Source organism: Salmo salar, chromosome ssa01 (assembly GCF_905237065.1).
Source record: "Salmo salar chromosome ssa01, Ssal_v3.1, whole genome shotgun sequence".
NCBI lineage: Eukaryota > Metazoa > Chordata > Actinopteri > Salmoniformes > Salmonidae > Salmo > Salmo salar.
This window is the reverse complement of record NC_059442.1, coordinates 131,179,605-131,188,974: the sequence shown is the minus strand read 5'-3', so window position 1 is coordinate 131,188,974 and position 9,370 is coordinate 131,179,605. Positions and strand designations below refer to the sequence as shown.

The following is a 9,370-nucleotide window of genomic DNA, read 5'->3' as shown; positions in this document are numbered from 1 at the left end:
TCAGTTTCTCTATAGAGTTGCATTGTACCAGGTCCCAGTAAGGAAGCATTAGACAGGGATTCTATCTAGATGAAGGCATAAGGAAAGAGCTTGGCACAGACATGTCAGGACTCGCACTCTAACCATTTGACAAAATCGGCAACTCATAAACGTATCAATGCTAAATCAAGCCATCATCTCATAATTGATTATCAATTCTAACAGTTATATTATGATGTCCATGTCTTATTAAACTCATTGTGCTTTACTTCATATCTGCTCTATTCTTTCAACATCTTTCTAGTGCTAAGAGGAAAAGATTAGCTGTGTGGCAGCGGGCCAACTGAAGCCACATTCACTAAATCCTTCTTATGAAAGGTTATAATCACATGTAACATTAGTGCTACATCACAAAGTTGGTCATTACACTGTAAGCACACATGGCTCACAAACAAAGCACACAGTTAAGAGTTGCCATTACTGAATACGGCTTTACATTGTACTTAATCACGCAACAGTTGCTGCTAAGCCAGAAGGAGCTAAACGCAAACGATTTTGACACTTGGTCAAATACAAAAATCTAACTGCGGTTTAAAAAGTGTGACACTGTTTGCCGTTTTTTTCTTACTTTAGATAAAGAGGCTGAGAATAAAATAGTCAACAATGTTGTCACAAACATCTAAGAAAGAAGAGAACACCTGCTCATCATCAGAGCAAACAACTGTTCAGAAAGAAAAGGGAGGAGGAAAACTTGTTGCCAGGAGAGGAAAACGACAACATCAATACATTAATGCTATGTCTAACTATTAGCTTGTTTGTGCCCATTACTCTCTCCCTCTGGGTGTATGTGTTGTGGTGCCCTGGACCTCTGCACCACCTCTACATCCCACCTGCTGCTCAGTCAGACAGGCCCGAGCCCTACTGGACCAGCCACGGCTCACTAGCTGGCCTTGCGGACTTCAGCCTGCAAAGCATCACAGGTCGACTTAGCATCTCCAAGCAACATAGCTGTGTTGGGCTTGTAGAAGATGGGGTTGTCCAATGCAGCATAGCCCACTCCCAGAGAACGCTTCAATACAACCACCTAAAAAGACATGGACACAGGGGCTCAGCATAGACTGCAGCCATTCACAGAACCGAGAAAGAACGCCTGATGCATTGTTCGATCCTACAGTGCTTTCAGAAAGTATTCACACCCCTTGACTTATTCCACATTTTGTTGTGTTACCGCCTGAATTCAAAATGTATTAAATATATATTTTTCTCACCCATCTACGCACAATACCCCATAATGACAAAGTGATAGCATGTTTTAGAAATTGTTGCAAAATGCATTGATTAAATACCTAATTTACTTAAGTATTCACACCCCTGAGACAATACTTTGTAGAAGCACCTTTGGCAGCGATTACAGCTGTGAGTCTGTCTGGGTATGTCTCTAAGAGCTTACCACACCTGGATTGTGCAACATTTGCCCATTATTATTTTCAAAATTCGTCATGCTCTGTCAAACTGGTTGTTGATCCTTGCTACACAACCATTTTAAGGTCTTGCTATAGATTTTCAAGCAGACTTAAGTCAAAACTGTAACTCGGCCACTCAGGAACAAGCACTGTCTTCTTAGTAAGCAACTCCGGTGTATTTTATGTGTATTTATTTATTTAACCTTTATTTAACTAGGCAAGTCAGTTAAGAACAAATTCTTATTTACAATGACGGACTACCCCGGCCAAACCCTAACCCGGACGACGCTGGGCCGATTGTGTGCCGCCCTATGGGACTCCCAATCGCAGCCGGTTGTGATACAGCCTGGAACTAGGGTCTGTAGTGAAGCCTCTAGCACTGAGATGCAGTGCATTAGACCGCTGCGCCACTTGGGAGCCCAGTGTAGAGCCGTCCTTGTGTTTTAGGTTATTGTCCTGCTGAAAGGTGAATTCATCTCCCAGTGTTTGGTGGAAAGCAGGCTGAACCAGGTTTTCCTCTAGGATTTTGTCTGTGCTTAGCTCCATTACGTTTTTTCTTTATCTGATTAGAAGCATACCCATAATACGATGCAGCCACCACTATGCTTGAAAATATGGAAAGTGGTACTCAGTAATGTGTTGTATTGGATTTGCCCTAAACAGAACACTTTGTATTCAGGACAAACATTTAATTGCTTTAGTGCCTTGTTGCAAATGGGATGCATGGTTTGGAATCTTTGTATTCTGTACAGGCTTCCTTCTTTTTACTCAGTTAGGTTAGTATTGTGGAGTAACTACAATGTTGTTGATCCATCCTCAGAATTCTCCTACTGTATCGCAGCCATTAAACTCTGTAACTGTTTTAAAGTCACCATTGGCCTCATGGTGAAATCCCTGAGGGATTTCCTTCCTCTCCGGCAACGAAGTTAGGAAGGACACCTGTATCTTTGTAGTAATTAAAACAATTTTGAAAAACATAAGTCCACATTGACATTATGGTGTATTGTGTGTAGGCCAGGGAGAAAATAATCTCAATTTAATCCATTTTAAATTCAGGCTGTAACACAACAAAATGTGGAAAAAGTCAAGGGGTATGAATACTTTCTGAAGGCACTGTATGTTTACAAATAATCAAAAGCAATAACAGTTTTTTTCTGAAACTAAACATGCTATAGTAAATAAGCCTACCCCAACTGTGATAGCACCTCTTTTTGTCTAGTTTGGTAAACATTTAACACTGATCCATGAACATACCTCAACAGGGCTTTAAATGTTGCATGCACCTGCATGTAAGTGGAAGATGTAGGGGGAAGGGCTCCATTTGGAGGAGAAGAGTAAGTTTGTCCCACAACTAATGGGCATTTAAGTGTTGGCCATTTACAAAATTAAGCATCATTAGTGTCTGTAGAGAGCGAGAGAGAGAGGCAGAGAGAGAGAGAGAGAGAGAGGCAGAGAGAGGCAGAGAGAGAGAGAGAGACAGAGAGAGAGACAGAGAGAGAGAGAGAGAGAGACCTGGGAAATGGATTGGAGCATCCCGTGATTGTGAGCATGTGTTTTGGAGGCACAGAACGCAGCACAATAATTGAATAAGTAAAACCAGAGTAGTGCTCTCACCACTAGACTTTTATTCCCTGCTATCTGACACGCTGAAAGATACTTGGAACAGAACCGCTGTCATATTGAGACCCAAAAATCAACAGGCGGACCGTCCGAATCTACTCAGAGAGGCAGGAAAGGGTCAGTAGTGGCTAGGTGACTCAAGACACAGTGTAGTGTTCCCATGGCGCGGCCCCACCCACAAACACTACTCTTAATAACACACACATACAAACATGCACTGACTCAAACACCCTCCTGTGAGAGAAGAATGTAAATCACTCCCACTATGGTTGTGCTTCAGGTCGGGGTTAGAGTAAGGGTCTGGGTCTGGGACACCCAGGCCTACCCTAGCCGGCCTCTCTAGGCAGGGCATCCCAGTCCAGACTCCCAACCTCCTCATCCATAATACATGGGACAGATGGTTTTATTTGGGACAGGGGTAGGGTGCAAACAGAGGTAATCTCAGTCTGGCAATCAGCACCAGAGGATGTGGCTATGGCACAGTCGGGCTAGGCCTGGACCAGTGAATCACCAGCCACCTAACCGTCCGCCAGGCAAGGCGAGGGTACTGTACCAGAGGAATGCCCTTTGTCTGCTCTGACAAGCTTGGCTATGGTGGCACTGAGGAGCCCTTCCTGGTTTGTTTATATCTACAGTTAGACTACACACACAGCTCGGCCCAGCACACCCATCCACACCACAGCCTGAACGGCCCCACACAGCGTCATATAAACATGAGCCACAAGTGGAAGGTTATTAATTCAAGTGTCTGAGTCACTTAAGAACAATGAAAATAACATTTTCAACAGTCCAGCAGGTCCGGGGGATATAAACGCACACGTCATGTTAATACAGCCCAGTATAGTAGAGGGCTGGGGTGCTGGTAGTATTAAAGCTCACAAACTCTGATTTCCCAAGGGAACCTGTAGAAATTAAGGCATTTTAAAGTGGGGTGGTGAGGCATATGAATCCCACATTTAGGAAAAGTTCCACTCGGATGCTCCAAAATGTCATCATTCCAGAGGGAGCGAGTCACCGCTAATGGAAGCCGTGTGAGATCTGTGCCTGCTGGAGCTAGTACACCTGGGTAAGGGCCTTGTTGCCTCAGTAACAAAGAGTACAGGGTGCATGCGTGTGTGCAAACGCAAGTGTTTGTACATAGAAAGAGGCCCCGTCCCCCTCTAAGGATTTGGCCTGTGGACTCGGTGAATCTGGAAGTCTAGGACCTGAACAGAACTAAAGACGAATAGCTTCCTTCTGAGCCCATGTTAGTTACCCGCTCCAATACTACTCTTCACCATTTGGAGAGCCGGAGTAAATCAGCTCAACTTCCAACAAGCCATTCTGTGACAGTCAACATTTGACAGGGGCTGCAGTCCCATTCCCTACCTTTTCTTCCCCCTTGAAGTGTATACTCGTTCACTCTTCATGGATTCGATGATGGAGTTGGGGTCCTCCTGGGCTGCAGAGTTCACCGTGTCATTAGCACCAATTACCAGAACCAGGTCCGTTTCTGAGACATAGAAAAAGAGATCACAGCAAACCACAGAGAAAATGTGGTGCATATTGTCTATAGACCCGAAACACGAGAGGTGAACACGTGAAGGGACAGGAGTAGGTGAAACCAAACATACCAGCAAAGTCCTCGTTGATCTCTTCCATCTCCAGCACGATGTCATAGGGAACGCCCGCCTCGGCCAATCGCACGTTGAGCTGCCCAGGCATTCTGGGTGGATACCAAACTGGAAAGAGAGAAGGATGAACATCTTATTCACCTCCATCTATATGGCAAATCACAAGGACGAGAAGGGTGAGAAAACCCTTGTAGTTTAAATGTATCACAATAGTTTGGCTATTGACAAAAGTTGAGTCAGAAGTACAAGATGGAGGGGCCATGATGTTAGTGCCGGGGGCAGTTTAGGTTAATGTCAGAGGTCATAAAGGGCCTGAGAAGCAGGGGAAATGGGTTAAGGACGGAGGACGAGAGGGCCCTACGGATACACACTGGAGCAGCAGGTTTATGACCAGCGAGTAAAAGCAGAGATCAGAGCAGCTGCACTCTACTCATACTGCCTGAGGTGTCTCGTTCCCCCTCTCCTGCTCGACCCAGACCCTCTGTGATCTCCTGCCATTATGAATCAGTCCCCAATTTACACACACGGCTGTTACCCACAGTTGCCTTAGGAACTTTGAATACCCTCGTGTGTAGCAGTGTGTGGAGTTAACCCGTTAGGTACTTCATGTAATGCAATGCAGTGCACATGTTGCAGTGTTGAAATGGGGGGGAGAGAGGGAGGGGGCGTGGCCTTTACAAGAGAGGCTAACCAGAGCAACACCACACTGTGTGAATTATATTACATTACAGATACATTAGGAGCAATATCCACCTCTGGGGCTCCAAACAGTGGCAGCCCCATGCCCCGCCCTCATAGCAGCCTAACACCCCCACCCAATTATCCAGCCGAGAGGGAAGGGGAGGGGGGACAGGACTACAAAATCTGGCCACTCTCTGGCCACCCACTTCCCCCTCTAATCAACTGCAAATGCTCTAAGTAGCAGCAGCTGCTGGAACCCCAGATCAAACGAATGAAGGAAAATTACACAAGCTTCCGGTGTGCCTATTCCCTTCCCTTCTCTTTCCTCTCTCCGGTGTGCCTATTCCCTTCCCTTCTCTTTCCTCTCTCCGGTGTGCCTATTCCCTTCCCTTCTCTTTCCTCTCTCCGGTGTGCCTATTCCCTTCCCTTCTCTTTCCTCTCTCCGGTGTGCCTATTCCCTTCCCTTCTCTTTCCTCTCTCCGGTGTGCCTATTCCCTTCCCTTCTCTTTCCTCTCTCCGGTGTGCCTATTCCCTTCCCTTCTCTTTCCTCTCTCCGGTGTGCCTATTCCCTTCCCTTCTCTTTCCTCTCTCCGGTGTGCCTATTCCCTTCCCTTCTCTTTCCTCTCTCCGGTGTGCCTATTCCCTTCCCTTCTCTTTCCTCTCTCCGGTGTGCCTATTCCCTTCCCTTCTCTTTCCTCTCTCCGGTGTGCCTATTCCTACATTTGCGCTGCTCTCCTTCACTCTCCTCTCTTTCACCTTCCTCTGTTCTCTCCACAGTTAGCCTCAACCCTGTCCTTTCCCCTCCTGGCTTTACCTCTTCATCACCCCAGTGGTGCCTTGGCAAGGCAGGGGTAATGAAGGGGTTAGGGCAGGGGTGGGCAATCATTTTGGCTCGAGGGCCACATCGCGATTTCAAAATAGTACAGATTTGTTTGTCCAAATAAATTTGCAGGCCAGAAAAACATACTGTATACAGTAGGTCCATTCCCAGCTAGCACATAACATTCTGAGAACCATAGGTTTCTTAGGTGGGAATTTCAGTACTTCAGCATAACGTTTCCTACAGGTTTCCTCATGGTTCTATTTAAAGTTATGCTCTCAGAACATTCGGAAAACTTTCCATGAAAACATTAGTAATGTTCAAAGAACGTTCTAAGAATTATTTAAAGAGCCACTGAACATGCCGATTGGCACGTGTCTTTTCTGTTGCGCATTAGAAAAATGGGATTTCAGTCTAGGAGGTGTTTCCTTGCCGATTCCGCATTTGGTTAATGATGTTTGTTCCCCACGAGACACTGTAGTCTGAAGTCTATTTCATTTCCTAAAAATCGTCAGAATGAATCTAAGATAAATTTGAAATCTGTAATTATTTTTGAAGTTTTTGCAGAGGATGTTTTAGTTGCACAATTTTACATCTAACAAAGGTGTTTAGTGCAGTATTTCTCAAGTTTAAAAAAAAGCGCAGCGTGTTGTCTTATGTAAACAAACCCGGGTGGCTGGGCAGGTCTATCTCACGGTCTATGCTATTGGAAAGAGAGCCATCACTAAAGCTGTTCACCCCATGTTAGTGGGCAAATGTACATCGTCAAATCAAAACCCAAACTCAATTTACCCATTGTGACGCACGGATGTTCCAAGTTCAGTTTTAGACGAGACTGACTTTATTAGGAAAATTATCCTATTTACACTTTGTAGTCAATTTGGACACTAGAATAACTGTTTCTAACTCATATCGATGCCACACAAGTTTTCAAAGGGATTCATTGCTTTTTAAAGACGGTCACTTTTTTAAAACATATACATTCCGTTCTCAGCGTCAACAAAACTCTATCCTTCATCTTGTTAAGTGTGTTCAGGTGGGTTGGGTGCCCACTAATTGGCCACACCTGATCTTAATGAGTGCTTGTTTCATTTGAAATGGGGTTTGTTTGAATAGACAAAAATGAACAGCTTTGTATGAGTAAAAAAAACAAACATGGAAACTAGCTCCATCCTGGTGGTGCAGTGGACTAATTTCATGGATAGAGAACAGAAGAGCATACGTTTCAATCTTACAGACACTGTGCCACAAAAAAATAAATGTGTTTGCATGATTAATGCCTAAGAAAATTAATTTCCATGTGTCCTAACTGTACTTGGAGTTTAACCTGTCTCCTTCACTGATTGAAGTAGATTTAACAAGTGACATCAATAAGGGGTCATTGCTTTCACCTGGATTCACCTGGTCAGTCTTTGTCATGGAAAGAGTAGGTGTTCCTAATGTTTTGTACACTCAGTGTATATTGACTCAGGGGGTTGAATACTTATCTAATCAAGATAGTGTTTTAATAAAAATAACATTTACACGTAAACATTTTCCTGTAAATCGTTGACAAAAAAATTACAATGAAATCAATGAATCCCACTTTGTAATACAACAAAATATGGAAAAAGTCAAGGGGTGTGAATACTTTCTGAAGGTACTGTATAAAGTGGGTAAGACAGTATGTAAAACAGTATTACACCTGTACTGTCTCCACCTTCTAGACGGTAGTGGGGTGAACGGGCCGTGGCTCGGGTGGCTGAGGTCCTTGATGATATTCTTGGCCTTCCTGTGATACCGAGTGCTGTAGATGTGCTGGAGTGCAGGCAGTGTGGCCCAGATGATGCGTTGGGCTGACCGCACAACCCTCTGGAGAGCCATGCGGTTGTGGGTTGTGTAGTTGCCGTACCAGGCGGCGATACAGCCTGACAAAATGCTCTCGATGGTGCCTCTGTAGACGTCCGTAAGGGTCTTAGGGGCCAAGATGAATTTCTTCAGCCTCTCTCTGCTGTTTCCTGTAGTCCACGATCAGTTACTTCACTTAATTGACATTGAGGTTATTTTCCTGGCACCACTCCCTGTTGGTAATCAGGCCTACCACTGTTATGTTGTCAGCAAACTTGATGACTGAGTTGGAGACGTGTGTGGCATGGGTGAACAGGGAGTACAGGAGGGGGTTGAGCACGTACCCTTGAGGAGCCTCCGTGTTGAGGATTAGCGTTGCACAGGTGTTTTTGACTGCTTTCACCACCTGGGGTTGGCCCGTCAGGAAGTCAGACCCAGGGCCCTGAGCTTAGTGACTAGCTTGGAGGGCAGTATAGTGTTGAAGGCTGAGCTGTAGTCGATTAGCAGCATTCTTACATAGGTATTCCTCTTGTCCAGGTGGGATAGGGCAGTGTGCAGTGCAATGGCGATTGCATCATCTGCGGATCTGTTGGGGTGCTATGCAAATTGTAGTCGGCCTAGGGTGTCAGCTAAGGTGGAGGTGACATGATCCTTAAACTAGCCTCTCAAGCACTCCATGATGGAAGAAAGGAGTGCCACATTTTACATTACATTTTAGTAATTTAGCAGACGCTCTTATCAAGAGCGACTTACAGGCGCAATTAGGGGGGTAAGTGCCTTGCTCCAGAGCACCGACAGATTTTTCACCTACTCGGCTCGAGGATTCGAACCATTAACCTAGCTAGCTAACATTAGCTGGCTCGCTAGCTAACGTTACGTGTATGATCTGTGTAGAATTATTATTCGTATCTCAGAGCCATTTGCTTTGCAATTTATAGCCTAATGTTAGCTAGCTAACATTGAACCTGGTCGGTTAGCTACCTGCAGATTCATTCAGGGTAGTAACGTCATGAGTTGGGATTATGGTTAATTTTTTTAGCTAGCTAGCTACATGTCTTCTTAACAAAAGACTCTTCTATGCAAGTATCCATTTCAATAGAATGTTCATGATGTCACTGTGACAGCTGTTGATAGACATAGCTGGTAAATTCGCTCTGGCTATCTACTCCGATTTCAGAGCACTCTCGTCTGAGTGTGCCAGAGCTCAGAATAACTGATGAATTTATGAACGCTCAACACCTGTTGAATATGCCCGGTGTCAGTAAACGTTGGCAAAAAAGCGTAATTAAATTGTTGCCATCAGTACAGCTGAAGTCACCAATGCTCTGGATAACATAAAAACAGCCTAACCAGCTCTGCTAGGGTGA

General features: G+C 44.9%; 1 pseudogene; it reads right to left on the bottom strand.

The window, feature by feature from the left end:
• Positions 1-919: 919 nt before the first annotated feature.
• The window catches only part of LOC106563293 (NAD(P) transhydrogenase, mitochondrial-like), a 30,681-nt pseudogene continuing 22,230 nt past the window's right edge, over positions 920-9,370 (bottom strand).